Source organism: Chrysochloris asiatica, unplaced genomic scaffold, assembly GCF_000296735.1.
Source record: "Chrysochloris asiatica unplaced genomic scaffold, ChrAsi1.0 scaffold00373, whole genome shotgun sequence".
Classification (NCBI taxonomy): Eukaryota; Metazoa; Chordata; class Mammalia; order Afrosoricida; family Chrysochloridae; genus Chrysochloris; species Chrysochloris asiatica.
In genome coordinates this window covers 523,923-549,593 of record NW_006408891.1, presented here as the reverse complement: position 1 = coordinate 549,593, position 25,671 = coordinate 523,923, and the positions used below count along the sequence as shown (strand labels likewise).

Below are 25,671 nucleotides of genomic sequence, written 5' to 3'. Positions count from 1 at the left end.
GGAAAAAACATTGGACTTAAGTAGTTGATGCTTTCTATTTTAAAAATATTTAGTTCAGTTTTAATCCCAATTCATCTGAATATTAAAGGAACATTGTATTACTAAATGACTGTCCTTTGTTCTGAAGTGCATCTTAAATAGTGCCTCAAATAATGCATAATAATTCATCATATACCATAAATTTATAAAAATTTCTTAACCTGTCTAGTATATTTCTATATTTTCAGGCAACTTTTATCTAAATTATTTCTGACAGGCAGGCAACTCTTCTGGTTTTAATCATCCCAAGGGAAGATAATTCCATAGCCTCTTTTATAAAATAAGAATCTCCACAAATGAATGTGGTAAATGAACCCTAGAGCTATTGCAATGACAAATGATATATGCCAGTGAGAAACTTGGAATGAGTTGATCAAGGAAGAAAAATCTCACCTTGTTTAAATTAGGTAAGCATATGGTATATTTGAAGGTTTTTAATGATTCCTCTCACGAAAATTCGGCTTTGAGTTAGGGAAGGATAAAGAAATGATGATGGATTTTGATGGAAAAGAGATGGGGGTGGGGGAAGATCATGTGAGAAAAATAAATATAAAAAATTGAGTGAAATAAATTTATGTGGACAAAAACACATCCACAAGTAAATGAAATATTAAAGGCACAGAAGGGCTCTAAATAGAAGACTTATAAACTATATCTTTAAGGGATATTTAATCTGAAGTTTAAGAAAAGATTGGCAGTAAATTTATATTTATTAATCTTAAACATTTTTAAAACCCTCAAATGCTAGGTTTCTATGATGACTTCTGGAGTCCTGGTTTGACACTTCAGGAAAACGACTTCACTGCTAACAATGAGGTTGGCAGTTCAAATTCACTAGCCACTTCTCAGAAACCCTAAACAGTGTCATTATGAATTTGAACCAGCTTCCTTCAGAGAAAAGCATTTCTCTGTTTTTACTTCATTTAGTTTTTAACAAATGTAATAATTGTAAAGTTTTCATTTTCATTTTGTTCTCTTGATACTACTGACTGTTTGAAAGGGAGCACTTTATTCAGTTAATATAAAAATTCCTTATTCCTTCCTCTACCTCCCTCCACTTCCAACAGATGTAAGGATAATTAAATTCATCCATTGACATATTTGCTCTTATCTTTCTGGAAACCGCAGTCCTGTTTTTCTGTGATTGGGTCTGAGTTTGAATTAGGTATTTTATGTAAATAATCAAGAAAGGCACCTCTATTGGACTGAATGGCACACTTAACAACAAAGTATATACAATCAACATGTAAATAAAGCATAACAGGGAACAGGACTTCTAACAGTTTATTTTATTCTTTAACTGAAGCCACAAATACATAAAAATAATTACAATATCATAGCTTATTAAAATTTGAATTGTTAATCTAAAAGAATATGGAGAATCTAGCTTTTCATTATATTACATGTTAGAATTTATATGTGATATATATTCCTCTTCACATTGTTGTTGTTGTTAAGTGCCATCGAGTTGGTACTGATTTGTAGTGACCTTATACACAGCAGAATGAAACACTGCCCAATCCTGGGACAACCTCACTACTATTGACACGCTTGAGTCCATTGAGGCTGCCACTTGGCCAATCCATTTCTTTGGGGGGGTCTTCCTATTTTTCTCTGACCCTGCACCTTATGAAAAATGATATCCTTCTCCAGCAACTGGTCCCTCCTAATAAAATGTCTGAAGTATGACAGGCGAAGTTTGGCCATCTTGGCCTCTAAGGAGCACTCTGGCTGCACTTCTTCCAAAATGGATCTATTGGTTCTTTTGGCAGCCCATGGCACTTTCAATATTCTCCTCCAACACCATAACTCAAAAGCATCAATTATTCTGTTGTCTTCCTTATTCACGGTCCAGCTTTCACATGCATATGAGATTATTGAAAATACAATAGCTTGGGTCAGGTGCACATTAGTCCTCAAGCTGACCTCTTTGCTCTTCAACATTTTCAAAAGGTCTTGTGCAGCAGATTTGCCTAATGCCATACATTGTTTAATTTCTTGACTGCTGCTTCCGTGAGTGTTGATTGTAGTTGCAAGAAGAATGAAGTCCTTGACAGCTTCAATCTTTTCTCCATTGATAAGAATGTTGCTTATTGGTCCAGTGATGAAGATTTTTGTTTTCTTTACATTCCTCTTCACATATTACATATAAATTCTAAAATTTAATACAATGAAAAGCTAGATTCTCCATATTGTTTTTGATTGACTATCCAAATTTTAAGATGTAAAGTTTTAAATTTTTACATATTTGCATACATTTTATGTACTATGTAATATGTATTTCATTGTATTATGTTTTAGAATTTATGTGTAGTATGTGGAAAGGAATATATATTAAATATGCATTCTAACATGAAATACAATGAAAAGCTAGATTTTCTACCACTTGTCTTTCAGTTGATCATATGTGGTAGCTTGTGTGTTGCTGTGATTTTGGAAGCTATGCCATCAGTATTTTAAATAACAGCAGGGTCCCCATACTGGGCAGGTTTCAGCAAAGCTTCTAGACAAAGACAGACTTGGAAGAAGGAGAGAGTAGCTACTCTCAATATTTAGTCACTGAAATCATTATGAATAGCAGTGAAACACTGTCAGCACCAGAATATTGAATATTGTAACATGATGAAGAACACCAGAATATTGTTCAGATGCAGTGCTGGAAGATGATCTCTTCAGATTAAAAGCCACTCATATGACTCGGGAAGGACTGCCTCCTCAAAGTAGTGGAGTAAAGTATTCAAGACCTTCATTTTCTGATGGGGCATTGCTAAAAATGAAGAGAAACAGTTGTAAACATCCATTATTAACATTAATAATCCAGAACATGGAATGTACGGAATATGAATCTAAGAAATTGGAAATTGTAAAAAATGAAGTGGAACGCATAAAGATAAATACCCTAGGCATTACGGAGCTGAAATGAATGGATATGAGCAATTTTGAATCTGATAATTCCATGGTTTACTATGCCATGAATGAAAACTTGAAGAGGCATGATGTCACATTCATCATCAAAAAGAATGTATCAAGATCCATCTTGATGTACAGCACTGTTTGAGATAGGATACTATCCATATGCCAAAAAAGAAGACCAGTTAATACAACCACTATGCAAATTTACACACCAACCACTAAAGCCAGTGATGATGAAATTGAAAAATCCTACTAAACTATCATTCAATTCACAATAAAAACATTGAAAAAAAGGTAGAAAAAAAATTAAAATGTGACCCTGGTGATAGAAACAATGCTGGAGATTGCATAATAGAATTTTGTAAGACCAATGACTTCTTCATAGCAAATATATATATTTTTTAAACAACATAAAATATCACTGTAAGAATGGAACTCAGGAGACTTCTGGTTTGGCTGCAGCAGAGCAGAGTCAGGTAGGACAGGATCCATGGGGAAGGGCAGAAAACCCAGAGACATGGCTCTCAGAAAACTGCACTAGAGCTTTGGATCTAGCATAAAGGTCAGGGCATCAGTTTTCTGAAACCGCCAGTGGAAAAATCACACTATAAAGGAAAACATTGCAATTTAAAAATTGATCAAGACACGGGACTCCCTCTGTGGCCATCCCACCTGGACAGAATTCAGAGAGTGGGGCTACAGCCAGACCAGCACAGTGAACCAGCGCTAAACCACTACAATGACACATGCAAAAAGATGTGTGAGGATTCTACATGTTTTTTTCCTCCTCTTCCCTGTCATGCCTTCTTTGCCCAGCCCGGATGCCTTCAGGCAGGTGGGTGCTTACCCCCGAAAAAGTCCAGCACTGAAACCACAGTCTCACAGCACAGAGAGAAAGAGCCCCATCAGTTCAAGAGCAAATTATTTGACTGCTGCTTTTGTATTCTGCCTGTGAGTCCCAGCCCTAAAGTTAACTTGTGTGGGACCATTAACCCCTGACAACCCAGCAAGAAAAAAAGCAGGTTTGACCTGATAGACAAACCATATGAACAATCTGTAAAATCCCAACTTAAAAAGAAGCAACTATTTCAAGAATTACGCTGTGCACACACAGATACTTAACTGACCTTCAGAGACAAAAATAGTAAACAATCTTTCTCCCATTAATTTCTCAATATCTGCGCACCTCTGTAGTAGTGACGAGAGGAGGGGCCTGAACAAGTAGACACCCCACGTACTACTGGAGGCTTCTATGGTACACACAAACTGCCTGTGTAGCAAGGCAACTAGATAGTCAGCCACAGTTTTATTTCTGTTTCAAAGTAGAGGTTCTTGTCTCTGCTTTTATATTGTTTCTGCTTTTGGTCCTTTTGATCACACATTTTTCCTGGAGGTGGGAGCTTTTTCTCCCTATGTTACCAAAGAAGAGTCAGCAATAATGGTCATATAGCCAAGCTACAAGCATACCCAATAATATTCCACCATTCAGACGAGAGCCAATAACAGCTGCTAAACATTACATGAGAAATGGGAAGCCAATCTCCTGATCATACCCAACAGGAGACACCCAGTAAGCTTAATAACACAACAACAAACATCCATTTAAGCATTTAAAAACCCATATAACTATTGAACATGACAAACAAAATATCTGAAACAAAACTAATGATCTCAAAACATGTCCAAAAATAGAAAAGAGTAACTGAGAAAAATGCACTGGAGATAAACAAAGGCTCCCCAGAAGAAGAAGAGCAGGTTTTGGATTTGCCTGAGACTGAATTCAGTAGAATGATATGGAAACAAAGTCAAATGCTCTGAAAAGGGGTGGAGGAAAACAAGGAAGAAGGCAGGAAACTAAGACAAGAGCAATCAAACAAGATTGATACAGTATTGGAAACAATTCAAAACCTGCAAAAAGATGTCCAGATGATTATAATAAAATATCAAAAATGGGCAATACACTGAAAAGGGAAAGGAGAAGAATAAAAAAGATGTAAGCCAGAAGTAGCGAGCTGGAAGACGAAGCTCTTAATACTGCAAAGATAGAATAGCAAGCTGAAAAAATGATTAAAAAAATCAGAAGAGAGTCTAAGGTTCATACTGGATATCATGAAGATGAACAACTTAAGAATGCTTGGCATTCTGGAACAGGAAGAATCAGAGATGTTCACAGAGGAGACAGTTACAGAGCTTCTGGAAGAAATTTCCCCTAACATCTTGAAAGATGAGAAGATAAACATTCTAGAAGCCGAACGTACCCCGTGAAGGATAGACCCCAAAAGAAAGTCACCAAGACATATAATAACCAAGCTCTTCAAAATCAAAGACAAGGATATTATCTTTGATTTTGGTTATTAATGGTGGAATCCTAAAAGTGGCCAGGAAGTAGAGAAGTGTCATTTAGAATAGCAAACAAATCAAATTAAGCTCTGACTCTTCAGCACCAACCATACAGGCTAGAAGACAATGGGGAGACATAGAAACCCTAAAAGGAAAAAAAAAAAAAAAACAACTGCCAACCATGAATCATCTATACAGGAAGACTATCAATCAAATATGATGGTACAAACAAAACATTACAGGATATACAGAATCTAAGAGATTTTATCAAAATGAATCCAGCACTTCAAAACATCCTAAAGGGAGTTCTTTGGACTGAAAACCAACAAGAACAGACAACAAGCAGAGATTGACAGGCATAGCAACACCACCTGGAACTCAGTCGACAGATAGCAGAGTTCAGAACAGAACAAAACTACAAACACAAATTCAATGGAACAGGGAGGTCAACTGAAGATCAAAATAATATCAACGTCAAAGAAGGGATAAATGTAGGAATAGAGATCCAGGTGGTGAGGATGTAAGGTGAATTAAACGATACAATAGATTCTCTTGAATGGAGAGAAAAGTTAATAGACTATAAGGTAAACTCAAAGAAAGTTAATACTTCACAACTTACCATGAAAATGAACTTCCAGGCAGAACAAGCAAACATGAAACTAAGACAAAACCAACAAGAATTAGCACAAAAAACAAAAACTCAGCCCCAAAAGGCATGTAGAGCAAAGGAACTAACAGCATTACAAAAAATTTAATGTAATGGCAGCAATTAATTCATACTTATTGATAATTACATTGAATATTAATGGATTGAATGCACCAGTGAAGAAATAGAGAGTGGCAGAATGGATAAAAAACAAGATCCTTCAATATGCTACCTGCAAAAGACACACCATACACACAAAGACAAAAACACACTACAAGTTAAAAGATGGGAAAAAAATATACCAAGCTAACTGCAACAATAAACAAGCAGGTAAACATTAAGACAAAAACTAGCATAAACAATAAAGGATGACACTATCTCATGATCAGATGGTCAATTGAGCAAGACGACATAACCATAATAATATCTATGCTCACAATGATAGAGCACCAAGATATATAAAGTAAACCTTACTAGAATTGAGGAAAGAAATAGATAAATCTATAATTATAGTGGAGATTTTAATACACCACTTTTGAAAAGGGACAGAACAACCAGAAAGAAACTCGACAAAGTTACAGAGGAACTAAATAGCACAATCAACCAACTTGACCTCATCTATGTGTACAGAGCATTCTAACAACAGCAGAATATACATTCTTCTCCAGTGCACATCGAATATACTCCAGAATTGACCATGTGTTAGGTCACAAAGCAAGCTTCCATAAATTTACAAACATCAAGATATTACAAAGCATCTTTTCAGCCAATGCGAAAAATTAGAAATCAACAATAAGAAGACCAAGGAAATAAAGTCAAAAACATGGAAACTGAATTACAACCTGCTGAAAAGTGACTGGGTAAAAGAAGAAATTAAACGTGAATTTGAAAAGTTCCTAGAAACAAACAAGAATGAAAACATAACATACCAAAATCTTTGCGACACGGCAAAAGTAGTGCTGAAAGGACAATTTATTGTGATAAATGCACAAATCCAAAAACAGGGAAAAAATCAAAATTAACACATTAACACAGCATCTCCAACAATTAAAACAGACCAACAGAGGGAATCTACAGTCACCAAAATAAAATAAAATAAATAAAGATAAGAGCAAAAATAAATGAAATGGAAAACAGAAAAAAACTATAGAAAGAATCAATAGGACAAGAAGCTGGTTCTTTGAAAGGATTAATAAATTTGACAAACAATTGGCAAAATTAACAAAAGAAAAGAGGTATAGTACATAAATAACTAGCATAAGAAACCACATGGGCAATATCACAATGGAACCAAAATAAATCAAAAGGATAATAACAGAACACTATGAAGAGTTGTACTCCAACAAATTCAAAAACTTAGAAGAAATCAATAACATTTTTAGAAAAATACAACCTACCTAAACTTACTCAGAGTAAAGTAGAAAACTTGAACAGACCCATAACAAAAGGAGAAATTGATCAGGTCATTAAAAAAAAAAACTGCCAACCAAAAGAAGTCCAGGCCCAGATGGCTTTACAGGTAAGTTCTACCAAACATTCAGGGAAGAACTTAAATTATTCCAGAATATAGAAGAGGATGGAAAACTTCCTAATACTTTTTATGAAGCAAGCATAACCCTCATACAAAAGCCAGGGAAGGACATCACTAAGAAAGATTATTATAGACCAATATCCCTCATGAACATAGACACAAAATATCTCAACAAAATCCTAGCCAACAGAATCCAGCTGCACATCAAAAAAATAATACATCATACCAAGTGGGTTTCATAAAAGGGATGCAAAGATGGTTCAACATTAGGAAAACAATCAATGTAATCCACCATATAAATAAGAAAAAGGGAAAGAACCCCATGATCTTATCAATTGATGCAGAAAAGGCATTTGACAAAATCCAACATCCATTCCTGATAAAAACACTCAACAAAGTAGGAATTAAAGGGAAATTACTCAACATAATCAAGAGCATATATATAAAACCAACAGCCTACATCACTCTCAATGAAGAAAAACTAAAAGCCTTCCCTCTGTGAACGGGAACCAGACTAAGATTCCCGTTGTCACCACTCTTGTTAATATTGTTTTGGAAATCTTAGCCAGAGCTATATGGCATGATAGAGAAAGTAAAGGCATCCAAATTGGCAAAGAGGAAGTAAAACTCTATTTGCAGATGATATGATCCTATACATAGAAAACCCTAATGATTCATTAAAAAAAGCTACTAGATATCATTGGAAAATTCAGCAAAGTGGCAGAATATAAGATCAACATACAAAAATCAGTTGGATTCCTCTATAGTAACAGTGACAGTGCTGAAAAGGAAATTAGGCAAGCAATACCATTTACAATAGCTGCCCAAAGGATGAAAATTTAGGAATAAATGTAACCAGAGGAACAAAGGACTTATATAAAAAAAATTAGAGAACACTACTACAAGAAACCAAAAGAGACTTACAGAAGTAGAAGAACATACCATGTTCCTGGATAAGAAGACTCAACGTCATGAAAATGTCAGTACTTCCCAAAACAGTTTACACGTATAATACAATCCCAATCCGGATTCCAACAACATTCTTCAAAGAGATGGAAAAGACAATTACAAACTTTATATGGAAAGAAAAGAGGTCCAGGATAAGCAAAACACTGCTTAAGAAGAAAAGCAAGGTTGGAGGCCTCTACTACCAATTTCAAAATTTACTACATGGCTGCAGTGGTCAAAACAGTCTGGTACTGGTACAATGAAAGACATATACATTGTTCAATGGAACAGAATCGAGAATCCAAAAATTGACCCATTCACATACAAACCACTGATTTTTGACAAAGTGCCTAGGTATATTGCATGGGGAGGAGATAGTCTCTTTAACAGATGGTGCTGGCAGAACTGTAAAGCAATATGCAAAAGATTATAGCAAGATCTTTACCTCATGCCCTATACAAAAACTAACTCAGCATGTATTAAAGACCTAAATGTGAATCCCAAAATTATGCAGGTCATCAATGAAAAAAAATAGGGACAAATGTGAGGACTCTAATTCAGGGCATACACAGACTACCAAATATTTTGAAAATTATACAAGCAAAAGTAGACAAAAAAGATGATTGGGACGTACTAAAAATTAAAAACTTTGGTGCATGAAAAGACTTCACCAAAAGAGTAAAAAGGGAACCCACAGAATGGGAAAAAATCTTTTGCAGTGGCACATCAGATAAGGGACTAATTTCTGAAATATATAGGAAACTACAACACCTCTACAAGAAAAAGACAAATAACCCAATTTAAAAATGGGCACAGGACATGAATAGACACTTCACCAAGGAGGAGATCCATGCAGGCAACAAACATCTAAAGAAATGTTCACGATCACTAGCCATCAGAGAGGTGCAAATTAAAACAGCAATAAGATATCATCTCACACCAGCTATAACAGCAAAGATTAAAAAAAAACAAAAAACAGAGGACAATAAGTGCTTGTGAGGATGTGGAGAGACTGGGACCCTACTACATTGTTGGTAGGATTGCAAAATGGTCCATCTTCTCTGGAAAGCAATATGGCACTTCCTCAGAAGCTTAAAAATAAAAATACATTATGATCCAGCAATTCCTCTACTTGGTATTTACCCATAAGAAATAGGAGCCATAATACGAGTAGATTTATACACAAATGTTCATAAAAGTGCTATTTACAATAGCAAAATGATGGAGACAGCCTAAATGCCCATTAATTGAAGAATGGATAAACAAACTGTGGTACATACAAACAATGGGATACTATGCTACCTTGAAGAACAACAAGGAAGCTGCAAGACACCACATAACATGGATGAAACTTGAGGACATTAGTGAAATTAGTCAGTCACAAAAGGAGAAATATTGCATAAGACCATTAATGTAAAAGACTAAGAATAGAACCCAACCACAAGGGGGAAAAAAAACACAATTAAAAAAAAACTATATATAATTTCTGATCACCAGGATGATGAGAGGAGGAGAGGGAGGGATGTGAAGATAGACCACAGGGTCTGGAATAGACACAGGAAAGCTTGGGTGCTGGGGGAAGGGGCATGGTGGCCAATACACAAGAAGGGGGAAGGGAATAGAAGAACAAGGATGATGGGAGAACAGTTAGGCAGGTTTGCATGGGCTAAGTGGGACAGAGGTAAATGATGATGTATGCACTACCTTGGAATAACAGGGTTTTGGGATACAGGGATTGAGCATGGTTTGAAAGGGTAAAAGAGGGGAATATTGTTAAGATGCTTGGCTATCTTTTGAATCCTGGTTTCCCTTGCCTACCATTGTGAAATAGACACTTGGGTGGGGGGAGAGTAATACCCAGAAACATCACAATAGAATGTTTGTAAGTCCCTCTTCAGCCTATAACTGATTGGAATACCTTAAAGGGAGATATTGTAAGCCCATCTTCAGCCTATAACCTTAAAGGGTGCTAGAAATTGCCCAGTGAAAGAAACCTCCTGTGGAGCTTTTGCATTGCATAAGACCATAGGTGAAAACTAGAATCCCATCCAGAATTGTCTGAGGTGGGAAATTTCCACTGGAAAGGATGAGTAGAACAGCCTGGATTAGCTAGAAGAGCAGAAGATACTTCATGAAGAAAGACTAGCAGGAAAAATCAGAAACAATAATGGCAGTATGATTGATTTCTACAAGAGCAAGTAAGCTGTTCACCCGGGAGCCATCAAGGCAAGTGGTTGGCACCCCTCAGAGCAAACTCCCTTCCAAGTCTGAGACTCAAGGGGAATACATGACCAGGCATGTGGTCTGGCTGGTGACCACGTTGGTCACCGATAAGGGGAAGAGGGGGAAAAAACAGCAATGAAGTTGGGATCTAGGTCCAACCACATTCAATAGACTCCTGTGAAGCCGAGAGGAGACCCGGATGGCCAGCAGTTACAACAAGATCCGGGAACTCCTGGGTCCCGAAGCAGTGACATGGCCACAGCACACCAGAGTGGAGAATGAAGTGTCCAGCTGATATGAAGTGAGGGGAGATGCACAAGAACACCCATACTTGCAGATAGTACCTACGTGACCTGGCTTCGATGGCTGGATGATCCGAACTCGACTAAAAGAAGAAAGAAGAGGGAAGGAAAAAAAAAAGTAACCCAATACAATTTGATGTACTTTACCTATATGTATGGATGTAGTAGCTCAAAAAAGGGGACAAGTATTTTCAGTAAGGATCACTCCTACCCTCTCAGTACACAGGGTTGACAGGGATGGGCTACTTAGACATTGGTTACCCAAAATGGGGCAGGGAGGCCTATAAAGGCAAGAAGTAACTGGCTTAGAAGATTTCAAGAGGAAGCCTAGTTCCAGATGGGGAAGGGGTAGGTAGAACCTCCACTGAATGATTTCCAATCTGTTGGGATTGGGCTTGTGAAGGGAAATGGGAATAAGACTTTGTGGTACAATAGTTAATAATTGCCACCAGGACTGACTGTGAGGGTCGGGAATGTAGAGGCAGATGTTTTTTGACAAAAGAAGGGGAGTGATTGATTTTTCAGCCCAGGACCCCTGGGACCATCAAGAGTGGAGAGTGTGACCCTACCTAGAGAGGCAGTGACGCCAGGCATGGAGACAGAGATGATGAAGTGGGCAGATGGAGTAGCTGGGGACACGGGACTCAGGGAAGGAGAGGGGCTGTTTGCTGTCAGCCAGGGGAGGGGGGAGATACATGATGGGCCTGTAGGATGTATCCTTTGGTTATTTGATTATGCATGGAGGGGATTGTAATCATTGCAATGAAACGACATACAATAGGATGAATGTAAAACTGATGTTCTCCCATGTAAGCCCACATAATTCACACACACACACACAAAGAATGGATCTCACCAAATGGAATACACAGAAATCATATTTGCTACATATGTAGAAAGAGATGGTGGGAAAACTCCACACTATCAGCCAAAAAAAGGCCAAGGAGACACTGTAGAACAGACCATCAATTGTTCAGATGAAAATTCAAACTGAAGCTCAAGAAAAATAAAACAATTCTGCAAGAAGCATAATATGACCTTGAACATATCCTCCTGAATTTATACATCATTTTGAGAACAGATATTATGCATTACACACTAAAGACTGAAGATCAGAAGAGTTGTGGGATGCCATCAAAAACATCATACAGGAAGAAACAACACAGGATAGAAAGAAACATACAAAGTGGAAGTTGGAAGAGTCTGAAACTTGCTCTCCAGCATAGGGATGCTAAAGCAAATGAAAGAAGCAGGAGGTAAAAGCTGAATAGACAATGTTAAAGGTCAGCTCAAGAAGACAAACTCAAATATTATATCAAAATGTGAAAAGACCTGGAATTATAAAAACAAAGACACAAACTCAAATATTATATCAAAATTTGAAAAGACCTGGAATTATAAAAACAAAAGGGAAGAAAATACTCAATATTTCTCAAACTGAGAAAACTGAAGAAAATATTCAAGCCTCAACTTGCTATATTGAAGGATTCTGTGGGCAAAATATTGAATGATGCAGAAAGCATTAAAAAAATGGAAGGAATACACAGAATCACTTTATCAAAAAGAGGAAGCATATCATCAAGAGCCAATGATACTGAGAGAAGAAGTCCAAGGTGCATTGAAATCAATGTTAAAGAACATGACAGCAGGAATTGGTGGAATGCAAATGGAAATCATTCAACAAAATGATGCAGCACTGGAGGCACTCACTCATCTGTGCCAAGATATTTGGAAGGCAACTACCTGGCCAATTTACTGGAGGACATTTGTATTTGTGCCCATTCCAAAAGGAGGTGACCCAGCGGAATGAGGAAATCATTGCACAATGTGATTCAAGTAGAATTTCACTAAAGGTAACATGAAAACAGCTGCAACCATATATTGACAGAGTACTTCCAGAGGTTCAAGCCAGATTCAAAAGAGTATATAGAACAAAGTATATCATTGCTGACATCAGATGGATCTTGGCTGAAAGCAGAGAATACTAGAAGAATGTTCACCTGTGCTTTCTTGACAATGCAAAGACTTTTGATTGTATGGGTCATGATGGGCTATGGACAACATTAGGGAGAAGGAGTATTCTGGAACATATAATTGTGCTCATGAGGAACCTGTATATAGACCAAGAGGTAGTTGTTTGAATAGAATAAGGAACACCATATAGTTTAAAACTAGGAAACGTGTGTGCCATGGTTGGTTGTATTATTTTACCACATCTTTTCAATCTGTATGCTGAGAAAATAATACGAGAAGATGAATTATAGGCATAAAAACATGACATCAGTATTGGAGGAAGACTCATTAACAACCTGCAATATGCAGATATGCAGATGATACAACTTTGCTTGCTGAAAGGGAAGAAACCTTAGACTACTTACTGATAAAGATCAAAGACCACAGCCTTGGGTATAGGTTGCATCTCAATGTTAAGAAACCAAAAATTTTCACCATTGGAACAATAAAAATGGATGTAAATCCATGTAAATGGAGAAAAGATTGAAGTTGCCAAGGACTTCCTTTTGCTTGGATCAACTGTCAACACTCATAGAGCAGCAGACAAAAAATCAAAAGACGTATTGCAATTGGCAGATCATCTGAACAAGATCGCTTTAAAGTGTTGATAAGCAAAGACATCAGTTTGAGAACTAAGGTACGCTTGACCCTAGTCATGGTATTTTCAATAACCTCATATGCATGTGAAAGTTGGCCTTTGAATAAACAGATCACTGAAGAATAGATGTATTTGAGTTGTGGTGTTGGAGTTATTTTAAAGGAACATGCACTATTATATATATATATATACTATATATGAGCTAGGCTGTTGTTGTTGCTGTGTTATTGAGTTATTTCAACTAATAGCAACCCTGTCTAGGGTTTCTGAAGAGTGGCTGGTGGGTTTGAACCACCAACCTAATGATTTAAACAGCCTTTGCAGTCCCATACATTATCCTGCAGTGCCACACTAGGATCTATATATATTTGATGTAAAGATATACATATGTTTGATATAAAGTCTGTTTGAACTGCAAAGTCAGTAGTTCAAGCACACTAGACACTCCTCAGAAACTCTAGACAGGGTTACTATGAATTTAAGCAACTTAATGACACTTAGAAACAACAACAACATATATCATTTAGGAAAAAGAGTTTATAAAAATTAAATACAGCCATAGAACCATAAGATGTGATATAGAAAGAGAATTTAGTATTGTGTGTAGCGAGGTGGTTACGAATAGGGCTGCGAATCACAAGGTCAGCAGTTCAAAACTACCAGCTGTTCTGCAGGAGAAAGATGAGGCTTTCTGCTCCTGTAAAGATTTACAGCCCCAGAAACCCTGTGCAGGGTCGTTATAAGTCAGAACCGACTCCACGGCACACAACAACAACAACAACAATAATGGAGAAGGTTGTCTTAAAAAATATCAGTCCTTATCCCAGGATTTTTTCAAATAGATATAGTACAATTATACTCATATTCTGGAAATATACAGACCCAGTTCCTTCTTTAGGTAGGGCTTGAACTAAAAAAACAAACCAAAATCTGAAGTCCCTTTGTAGTATGCATACAGTAGACTATCATGGCATTACAATATCTAGCACTGCACATTAGAGTCCATGTAATAAATCTCTACAAGTATGACATATTTCTGGAAACACATTCACAGAAAGTTGCTTACTTTTTGAGAAATATTGTTGAAACTGCAGTATCCCTACTAATGAGACAAAAGTAAATAAAAATGCTAATTGCACTTCAGGGCTCTGCAAAAAGCCAAATATTATATACCTTATTTTAATACCTAAAAAAAACAAAGGTATACAGTATATTTCTCTTAATTCACTAAATATAGGTTTCTATCAGTAAAAAATAATAATTATACTAAGACTTAACTTCATAATTTTTTCATCTTCTATTTCACAAAACGTTCTTTTTCATATTATCATATATTGGCAGATACATAATAATTAAGGATCATTGTAGTTCATATATATTTATATATTTTATTATTTATTAATATAAGAGCAGAATAGATTCAGAAATCTTATTACAGTACTTAATTCAGATTTAGTAAAGCATTTCTTACTACACTTTGGAGAGAATTATCTGATTAACACTGAGTTGTTATCTATCTTCCTCTTCTAAGAAGGATAGGCTATTTGTTTTGCTTTTCAGTATCCAAACTGCCTTCTTTAAAAGACACAATTTTCTATTTTTATTTTCTTTTTTGGTCAAAATATACAGGACAAAAGATTCATCATTTCAACAACTTCTACAAGTAAAATTCAGACACTGATTATATTCCTCAAGGTGGATAACCATTCTTATTATCCCTTTTCAAATTATTTCACTACCATTAATACAAATGCACTGTCCCCTAAACACCTCATCTATCCTTTCAAGTGGCTATTGTCAATTTGATGTCACATATATAATTCTTTAAGAGAGAACAGTGGTCAAAGCAGACCTTCATTACTATTTAAGCTAAACAATTGTTTGGCTGATAGAAGACTTCAAGGCATAATTCTAGATTAAGGTTTATGGTTTAAAGTTAATCTCAGGGCAATAATTATTTTGATGGTTCAGCAAGCCTCAATGGATCCATAAAGTCAAAATTTCACTGAAATTTGAAATCCTGTTATGCATTTTCCCTCTTTTTATAAGAAGTATTCTATGGAATGTGTGATCAAAATACTCACTAATGGTAGCGAGTCACTACTTAGTTCTGGTCTCAAGGCAGAGTTGGCAGTTGTTCATAGAAGTAACCAGTCATACATCCCATTTCCTCCTCTGATTCCTAACTCTCCTCCCTCCACTACTCCAGATGAATGGAGACTTGTAGAGCTGCTTTCAAGCTTTTAATACATCAGGCACTGAACAACAAACTAGGAAGCAGAACAACATTAAACATTGCAGTTGAGTCTATTCTGACTCTTAATGACCCTTTAGGCCACAGTACAACTGCCCAACAGGGTTTCCAAAGCTATAATCTTTATGAAAGAAGATTGTCATATCTTTCTCCCATAGACTGACTGGTAGATTTAAACCACCAACATTTAGATTAACAGCTGAGTGTTTTAACTACTGCACCATTAAGACAGAAATACTGAAAAACATTAATTGACCAGTTGATTGGGATAGCTCATGAAATCAAAACCCTAAAGCCTCCAAACGAAGAAAAGAATTATTTGTGACACCATAGGATAAGCACTCAACCTGAAGGTGAGTTTGAACTACAAGGTTGGTATTTCAAACTCAGCAGCAATTGCTTGGAAACCCTCTGCAGGGTCATTACAAGTTGGAACCAACTCAATGGCACTTGACAATAACAAAGTGGTGACTGGTTATCCATAAGTAGTGTGAGCAGCTATTCTCTCCCTTTTTAATTTATTTTTTTTTTTTGTACAAATATGTAGTAAAGTATTTGCCAATTCAATAATGTTCTGGTGTACAGCTTAGTGATATTAATTACATCAATGTGTTGAAAACCATTACCCTTAATCTACACCCTATTTCCCATCACCATAAATAGAAACTCACTGCTTACCAATCAGTAGCTCCCCTTTACTTCCTCCCTGTCACTTGTTAAAAATTCATCCACTAATAAATGTTTTTGTCTACATATTTTCTTATTCTTGTCAAGTATAAATAAGATCATACAATATTTGTCCTTTTGTTATTGACTTATTTCACTCAACATGATGTCTTAATGTTTATATTGTAGCATATATCAGGACTCCATTTCTGTTTATGCTGTTGTTGTTTTTGTTGTTAAGTGCCACTTGTTCCGACTCATAGCGACCCTGTATAGGGTTTCCAAGGATCAGTTGGTGAGCTTGAACTACTGATCTTATGGTTTCAAATGACCTTGCAGTCCAGCACATTAACCCACAGAGCCACACCAGGACTCCCATTAAAGAAATGCAATCTTTTTATAGTTGAGTATTATTCCATTGCATTATGCACCACACTTTGTTTATCCATTTGTCCATTGATAGACATTTAGAATGTCTCATCGTTTAACTATTGTACATGATAATCTGATGAACCCTGGTGTATTTATGTCTTTTCTTATTTCTGCCATCAAGTCCCCTGGAACTATACCTAAGGGTAAAATTTCTCTGGCACACATTAATTCTATTTTTACTCTTTTTTTTTTTTTTTTTTTGGAGGAACTGACACATTGTTTTCCATAAATGCTACACTATTTGCTAATAGATAAAAGATGCCAATTTCTCCATATCCTTACCAGTATTTGTTTTTTATTTTCTTATTCATCCTATCAGGAATAAAGTGGTATACTGTAGGTTTGATAAAATTCTCTTTGATGAATAAACATTTTGAGCAACTTTTCATTATTCTCTTGGACTTTTTGATAAAATGTCTACTAAGCTCTGGCCCATTTGTTATTGAGGGGCTTGTCTTTATATAGTGTGGATGTTTTGCTGTTGTTGTGTTGTTAAGTGCCATCGACTTGGTTCTGACTTATAGTGACCATCTGTAGGGTTTCTACAGAGTGGCTAGTGGTTTTGAACAACTGACTTTGTGGTTAGCAGTGCAGTGTTTATCCTACAGTGCCACGCTAAGACTTGGACCCTTGTAAAAGACCTTATTTTCTTTTGATGAATTATATTTTCTTCCCTCTTTTTCACTGTGTGTAGTTTTGGTAGAAATAATTCTTGAGGTCTAGCTTCTACTAAAATTCCTCCCCACCCTCCGACACACACACACAAACACAAACTTTCCCTCTTTTTACAGAAAGAGAAAGTGATCTAAATTTGGCCAATGAAATGCTCTGTCATAAATGTTCTAATTAAGGAAGTGATGCAAAGACAGCAAAAACAGTAGGAGCTAAGTCATCACAGAGGAAGGTCACCTGCTATTGAATTTTAGTTCCTGTTACCTAGGGCTCTGGAAAATAAAAGTCATGAGTTGGTCATATTTGCAGCAAATATTTGATAACAGTATGTGGCTTGATTTTTTATCCTATAAAGTTATCTGCTGGGAACACAAATTCTTAACTTTTACCTAGTCTAATTCAGTTTTTTTTTTTTCCAGTGTTACTATTTATTGTGTCCTGTTAAAAAATCTTTGTCTCACCTACCATAAAGATACCTTTCCAATATTATATTTAAGAAGTTTATTGTTTTGCCATTTGCAATTTTCCTGGAATTGATTTTGGTGCATGATATGAGACAGATGTCAAGATTAATTCTATACTATATGTATATTAAATTACCCTAGAACTGTTTATTGAAGGAGTCTGTCCTTTCTTCAATGTATGAGGTACTCTCTTTATTGAATATCAATATAAACTTGTGTATGTATATAGACTCCATTTTGTTCCAATGTTTTAATTGTTTATTATTTTGTTAACACCATATATTCCTAATAACTGCAGTTACTACATATTTTACTGAAAACATCTGATACTTGGATTTCTGGTGTACACTGGTCTTTGAGCCACAAGGTCAGCAATTCAAAAACACTTCAGAAATTCCATACAGGCTGACTAGAGTCAAAAACGACTCAATGGCACTTAATGAAACATAGTAACAACCGGATTTATGAGCGTATTTCCACCTTTTTCTTCCTCATAGCATCGTGTTTATTCTTGAGTTTGCATTTCCACATTCATTTTAATATTATTATCAGGTGTTACGTGACACACATACATGGAATACTTTATATTTTAATTTTAGATAATCATTACACTATATTATAATTTTAAGTCTCCTAACTCCTGAATCACAGTAACTCACAAGCCACCACTCATCAGTTTGTCATACTATGTTGGCTTGTGAGTTTCTGTAATTCTGGAAGCTATACCATGGATATTTTAAATACTAGCAGTGTAACCCATGGTGGACAGGTTTCAGAAGAGTTTCCAGATGAAGTCAGACTAGAAAGAAGAAACAAACTACTTTAAATATTTAGTCACTGAAAACCTTATAAATAGCTAAAAAAAATTGTCAGATATAGTGCTGTAAAATGAGCCCCTTCAAATTGGAAGGGCCTCAAAATGTGACTGAGGAAGAGCTGTCTCCTCAAAGTAGAGTTGACCGTCATGACGCGAATGGAGTAAAGCTCACGGGAATAAACCAACAGGACCTTCATTTGTTGATGGTGCAACACTCAGAATGAAGAGAAACAACTGTAAACATCCAATAATAATCAGAACATGGAAGGTACGAAGTATGAATCTAAGAAAATTGGGAATTGTCAAAAATGAAATGGAGCACATAAACATAGATATCTTAGAAATTAGTGATCTGAAATGGACTGGTATTGGTATTTTGAATCTGACATCCACATGGTTTACTATGCTGGGAATGACAAATTGAAGAGGAATGGTGTTGCATTCATTGTCAAAAGGAACATAACATGATCAGTCATGAGGTACAACACTGTCTGGACTAGGATAATATCCATGCATCTACAGGGAAGACCCATTAATACCACTATTATTTACATTTACACACCAACTACTAAAGCCAGTGAGGATGAAATAGAAGAATTCTACCAAATTCTTCAATCTGAAATTGATCAAACATGATTGGAATGCAAAGGTTGGAAACAAAGAAGAAAGATCAGTCAGTAGTTGGAAAATATGGCCTTGATGATACAAATGATGCTGGAGATCACATGACAGAATTCTGCAAAATCAATGATTTGTTCATTTCAAATACATTCTTTAGACAGAGGTGATTATACACATGGACCTCACCCGATGTAATACACAGAAATCAAATTGAGTACATCTGTGGAAAGAGATGGTGGAAAAGCTTCATAACATCAGCCAAAACAAAGCAAGGAGCAGATTGTGGAACAGACCATAAATGGCTCATATGCAAATTCAGAATGAAGCTGAAGAAAATGAAAACAAGTCCACTAGAGCCAAAATATAACCTTAAATGTATCCCACCTGAATTTAGAGATCATCTGGAGAACAGATTTGATATATTAAACACTAAAGACTGAAGACCAGAGAGTCGTGGGATGACATCAAGAAGATCATTCGGGAAGAAAGCAAAAAGTCATTAAGAAGACAACAAAGAAGTAAAAGATCAAAATAGATGTCAGAAGAGAAATGGAAAGTTGCTCTCCAGCATAGAGCTGCTAAAGCAAATGGAAGAAATGAGGAGGTACAAGAGTTGAACAGAAAATTTCAAAGGTCAGTTCAAGAAGACAAAGTCAAATTATGACACTATAATGTGGAAAGATCTGGAGGCAGAAAACCAAAAGGGAAGTAGAAGCATACGCTCAGCATATTCTCAAGCTGGGTAAACTGAAGAAAAAAATCAAGCCTCAACATTTATTATTGAATGATTCTCTGGGCAAATTATTGAATGATGCAGAAAGCATCAAAAGAAGAAGGAAGAAATACACAGAGTCACTGTTGTTGTTAGGTGCCATCGAGTAGGAAACGACCCATAGCAACCTTATTATGCAAAGCAGAAGGAAACATTGCTCAGTACTGGGCCAACCTCACTACTGTTGCCACACTTAGGTCCATCGATGCTGCCACTTGGCGAATCCATCTCATTGGGGATCTTTCTCTTTTGCTCTGACCCTCCACCTTATGAAACATGATATCCTCCTCCAGTGACTGCTCCCTCCTAACAATATGTCCAAAGTATGAGAGACGAAGTTTGGCCATCCTGGCCTCCAAGGAGAACTCTGGCAGCACTTCTTCCAAAACAGATCTACTGGTTCTTTTGGCAGCCCATGGCACTCTCAATATTCTCCTCCAACACCATAAATCAAAAGCATCAATTCTCCTATGGTCTTCCTTAATCACTATCTAGCTTTCATATGCATATGAGGTTTTGAAAAGACAAAGGCTTAGGTCAAGCGCACCTTAGTCCTCAAGCTGACATCTTTGCTCTTCAACACTTTAAAAAGGTCTTGTACAGCAAATTTGCCTAATGCAATATGTTGTTTGATTTCTTGACTGCTGCTTCCTTGAGTGTTGATAGTTGATTCAAGAATAATGAAGTCCTTGACAACTTCAATCTTTTCTCCATTGATAAGAATGTTGTTTATTAGTCCAGTGGTGAGGATTTTTGTTTTCTTGACATTGAGATGTAATCCATACCGAACGCTGTGCCCTTTGATCTTCACCAGTAAATGTATTAAGTCCTCTTCACTTTCAGTAAGCAAGGTTGTATCATCTGCATATCGCAGGTTGTTATTGAGTCTTCCTCCAATCCTGATGCCAGGTTTTTCTTTATAGAACCCAGTTTCTCAGATTATTTGCTCAGCATACAGGTTGAATAAGTATAGTGAAAGAATACAACCTTGTTGCACACCTTTCTTAATTTTAAAACATTCAGTGTTCCCATGTTCTGTTTGAACACTTGCTTCTTGGTCTAGGTACAGATTTCTTAGAAGTACAATTAAGTGTTCTGGAATACTCATACTTCGCAATGTTGTCCATAGGTTGTCATGATCCACACAATTGAAAGCCTTTGCATAGTCAATAAGGCATAGGTAAACATCTTTCTGATATTCTCTACTTTCAGCCAAGATCCATCGGACATCAGCAATGATATCCCTCATTCCATGGCGTCTTCTGAACCCGGCTTGAACCTCTGGAAGTTCTTTGTCAATATATGATTATAGCTGTTTCGGTTTTACCTGTAGCAAAACTTTGTTCACATGGGATATCAAAGAAAGAGTCACTGTACCAAAAGGAAATTGCTGATTTCAATCATTTCAAAAGTTGGCATATGATCAAGAAGTCCAACGTGTATTGAAGGAATTGGCAAAGAACAAGGAATAAAAATTGAAACCTTTCAAGAAAATGAGTTGGCACTGGAGGCACTCACTCATCTATGCCAAGAAATGTGGAAGACAACTATCTGGCTGACTGATTGGAAGAGATCCATATTTGTGCCCATTCCAAAGAGAGGTGACCCAATGGAATATGGAAATCATTGGACAATATTTTTGATATCCGATGAGAGTAAGGTTCTACTAAAAATAATACAGAAATGGTTACAAGCATACGTTGAGAGAGAACTTCCATAGTTTCTAGCCAGATTCACAAGAGGCAGTGAAATGAGGGATATCATTGCTAATGTCTGATAGATCTTGGCTGAAAGTATAGGATATCAGAAAGATGTTTATCTGTGCTTTACTGACTACACAAAGGCTTTCGATTGTGTGAATCATGACAAGCTATGGACAACATTGCGAAGTATGAGTATTCCTGAACCATTTTAATTGTGCTCATGAGGAATGTGCACCTGGACCAAGAGGCAGTTGTTCGAACAGAACATGGCAACACTGAGTGGTTTAAAATTTGGAATGGTGTGCGACAAGTTTGTATTCTTTCACCATACTTATTCAACCTGTATGCTGAGCAAATAATCCGAGAAGCTGGGTTATATGAAAAAAAAAACGTGGCATCAGGATTGAAAGAAATCTCATTAGCAACCTGAGATATGCAGATGATACAACCTTGCTTGCTGAAAGTGGAGAGAACTTAAAATATTTACTGATGAAGATCAAAGGGCACAGCCTTCGGTATGAATTAAATCTCAATGTCAAGAAAACAAAAATCCTCACCACTGGACCAATAAACAACATTCTTATCAATGGAGAAAAGACTGAAGTTGTCAAGGACTTCGTTCTTCTTGGATCAACTATTAACACTCAAGGAAGCAGCAGTCAAGAAATCAAATGACATATTGCACTAGGCAAATTTGCTGCACAAGACCTTTTTAAAGTGTTGAAGAGCAAAGATGTCAGCTTGAGGACTAAGGTGTGCCTGACCCAATCCATATCATTTTCAATATCCTCATATGCATGCAAAAGCTGGACAGTGAATAGGAAGACCATAGAAGAATTAATGCTTTTGATTTATGGTGTTTGAGGAGAATATTGAAAGTTCCATGCCGAAAGAACAAATAGATCTGTTTTGGAAGAACTGCAGCCAGATTGCTCCTTGGTGGCCAAGATGGCCTAACTTCATCTCTCATACTTCAGACATGTTGTGAGGAATCACCAGTCACTGGAGAAGGGTATCATGTTTGGTAGGGTGGAGGGTCAGGGAAAAAGAGGAAGATCCCCAGTGGGATTGTCAAAGTGGCAGCATCAATGGGCTCAAACGTGGCAATGACAGTGGCCCAGGACTGGGCAGTGTTTTGTTCGGCCTTGCATAAGGTTGCTATGAGTCGGTATGGACTTGATAGCACCTAACAACAACAACAACAAACAGAAGTCCTCGAAAAATATACTCAATAAAAAGTAAACTTCAGTGGAAAAGAGCACACTATTTTTTTTGATTAGGAGAAGAAAAATCTCCACTTTTTTAAAATAAGAAAGAAATGCAATAAAATTTAACTCTATATAATAAATCAGAACACTTAAGAGATTGTCTGAATTAATCATTTTATTTTACCAAAATGAGAAGTAGAAAGGATAAATGTCATGCAAATGTCGTCTGTTTAGTTTGTAGCACACCTGAGATTAGGACTCAGGTCACTACTTCCTAGATCAGTATACTTTCTGTTGTTGTTGTTGTTATGTGCTGCCTGTTTAGCTTGTAGCACACCTGAGATTAGGACTCAGGTCACTACTTCCTAGATCAGTATACTTTCTGTTGTTGTTGTTGTTGTTGTTGTTGTTATGTGCCGTCGAGTCTATCCTGACTCATAGCGACCTTGTAGAGGGTTTCCGAGGAGCAGCTGGAGAGCTTGAACTGCTGACCTTGCAGTTCAAATGGCTTTGCAGTCTGGTACATTAATCCACAGAGCCACACCAGGACTCCCTGTATACTTTCTACTACCCCTATTATTATTATTACTGATGCATATCTTTGGTGTTATAACAGCCTTGCATGAAATAATTTTAAACTGCTAAGTAAGCTGTGACCTTACTGGAAATTCTAAGTAATGTGCCCAAGCTTTATTAAATTATAAAAATAATTTAACTTCAGCTGGAAAGATAAAAGTTAAAAACAAAAACATAAAAACTGACATTAAGTCTTTGCTCTGTTGATTTGGTAGAAATTTCCAACTCTGTTTTGCCGTCTATATTTAGATGCTTTAGTAACTAATAGCATTCATATTTGCTATAAGAAAATATTACTAGAATAAATTTTCCCAAATCTTATTTTTTATTACTCTGTAAATATAAAAAGCAAACAAACAGATAAACTGAATCTCAGAACTTCTAATTAATAAGTGCCAAATAAACACTGTAGCTTTTACATTTTCCTTTATGCTGATGTTATTAGAGACTTGAACTAAATAATGTACAATGTATATAAAAATAATCTGCTGAGAAGTATATAACCGTTTGTTTTTCATATGCCCAAAATTTTAAGTAAATTACAAATTGGTAACCATGTCATGTTCCCTCTTACTCATCTTGTGGTGATTCCTTTGAGCAGAATCCCCTACTAATATTAACTTTATATTCTTTGTTTCTTTTGACAGAGTTGACATTGTTGTTGTTGTTATGTGCCGTGGAGTCGGTTCCGACTCATAGTGATCCTCTACAGGGTTTCCGAGGCTGTAAATCTTTACGAGAGCAGAAAGACTTATCTTTCTCCCACGGAACAGCTGGTAGTTTTGAACTGCTGTCCCTGAGGTTCGCAGCCCGATTCGTAACCACTATGCTACCAGAGCTCCTTAGAGTTGACATTAGTAGGAGCATTTTCTGCTGTTTAACAGTCGTGTTAACTGACCCCTCAGTACTCAAACCAGTGAGTGTGCAGGAGAAAGACCTGACAATCAGTTTCTGTGAATTGATTACAGCCAGGATCCTAGAAGGCTATTCTATTTTAGGTCACTGTGAGTTAAAAATGACTCAGTGGCTCCCCATAATAACAACAGCGAGACTTCCAAATATTCTTTAACACACTTAGGTTAGGTCTTTTATATTAATACCTTATGTTTTATAGGCTAATCTCTGGTCTTGTTAAATATTGTCAAGTTAGTTCCAATTCAGTGACCCTACAAAGGGTTTCTGAGTAGCCTCTGGTGGATTTTAACTGCCTACCCTTGTAGTTAGCAGCGAAGTGCTTATCCTACAGTTCCACACCAGGACTCCAGGAATAATCTCTATTTAGGTTAATTTTTAAGATAAGAATGCTTCATGCAGTCACTTCTTCCTACCTTCATTATTTGTTTGTTTGTTTGCTTGTTTTTAATTATAAAGAAATAGATAACACACAAATTACCAACTCAACATTTTTTTTCACATATCATTCTCTCTCATAGCTTCAGTTTGCTGCCAACAATAATCCTTGACTTTTTTGGCTTGTAGATGAAGCACTACAATCTTTGGCCCCACCTTTACTTTGCCCCTGTGTTCTTCTTCTTTTAAGAACACCATCACTAGATGCTGCACCCACCCTAAATCCAGGATTCTTTTATCTTGAGATTTTTAACTAATTACTTCAGCATAGATCCCATTTTTAATTATGGTGACATTCTGAGTTTCCAGTAGACATGCTTTTGTTTTGTTTTTGTGAATGGACACTGTTCAACTGTTATAATTAGTAATATAATAGTCAGATGAGTCCTTTTCTACAACGTTACATGAGCAGCAAATAACAAATACTAGAGACAGAAATGTATTCAGGATCACAAACATTGTCATACACTGTTCTTTCCACTGTATACTACCTTGTCTAGGAGGTGGACACTTGGCAAGCAAAAGAGAAAATGGGAACCATAGCTCATGATAGCTGACATATAAACATAGGAGTGATTACAAT

The 25,671-nt window shown here is 36.4% G+C and overlaps 1 protein-coding gene across 1 annotated transcript in view; it reads left to right on the top strand.

The window, feature by feature from the left end:
* Positions 1-25,671, top strand: part of KCTD8 (potassium channel tetramerization domain containing 8) — a 577,124-nt gene that overhangs the window by 202,256 nt on the left and 349,197 nt on the right. The gene's annotated exons all lie outside the window — the stretch shown is intronic.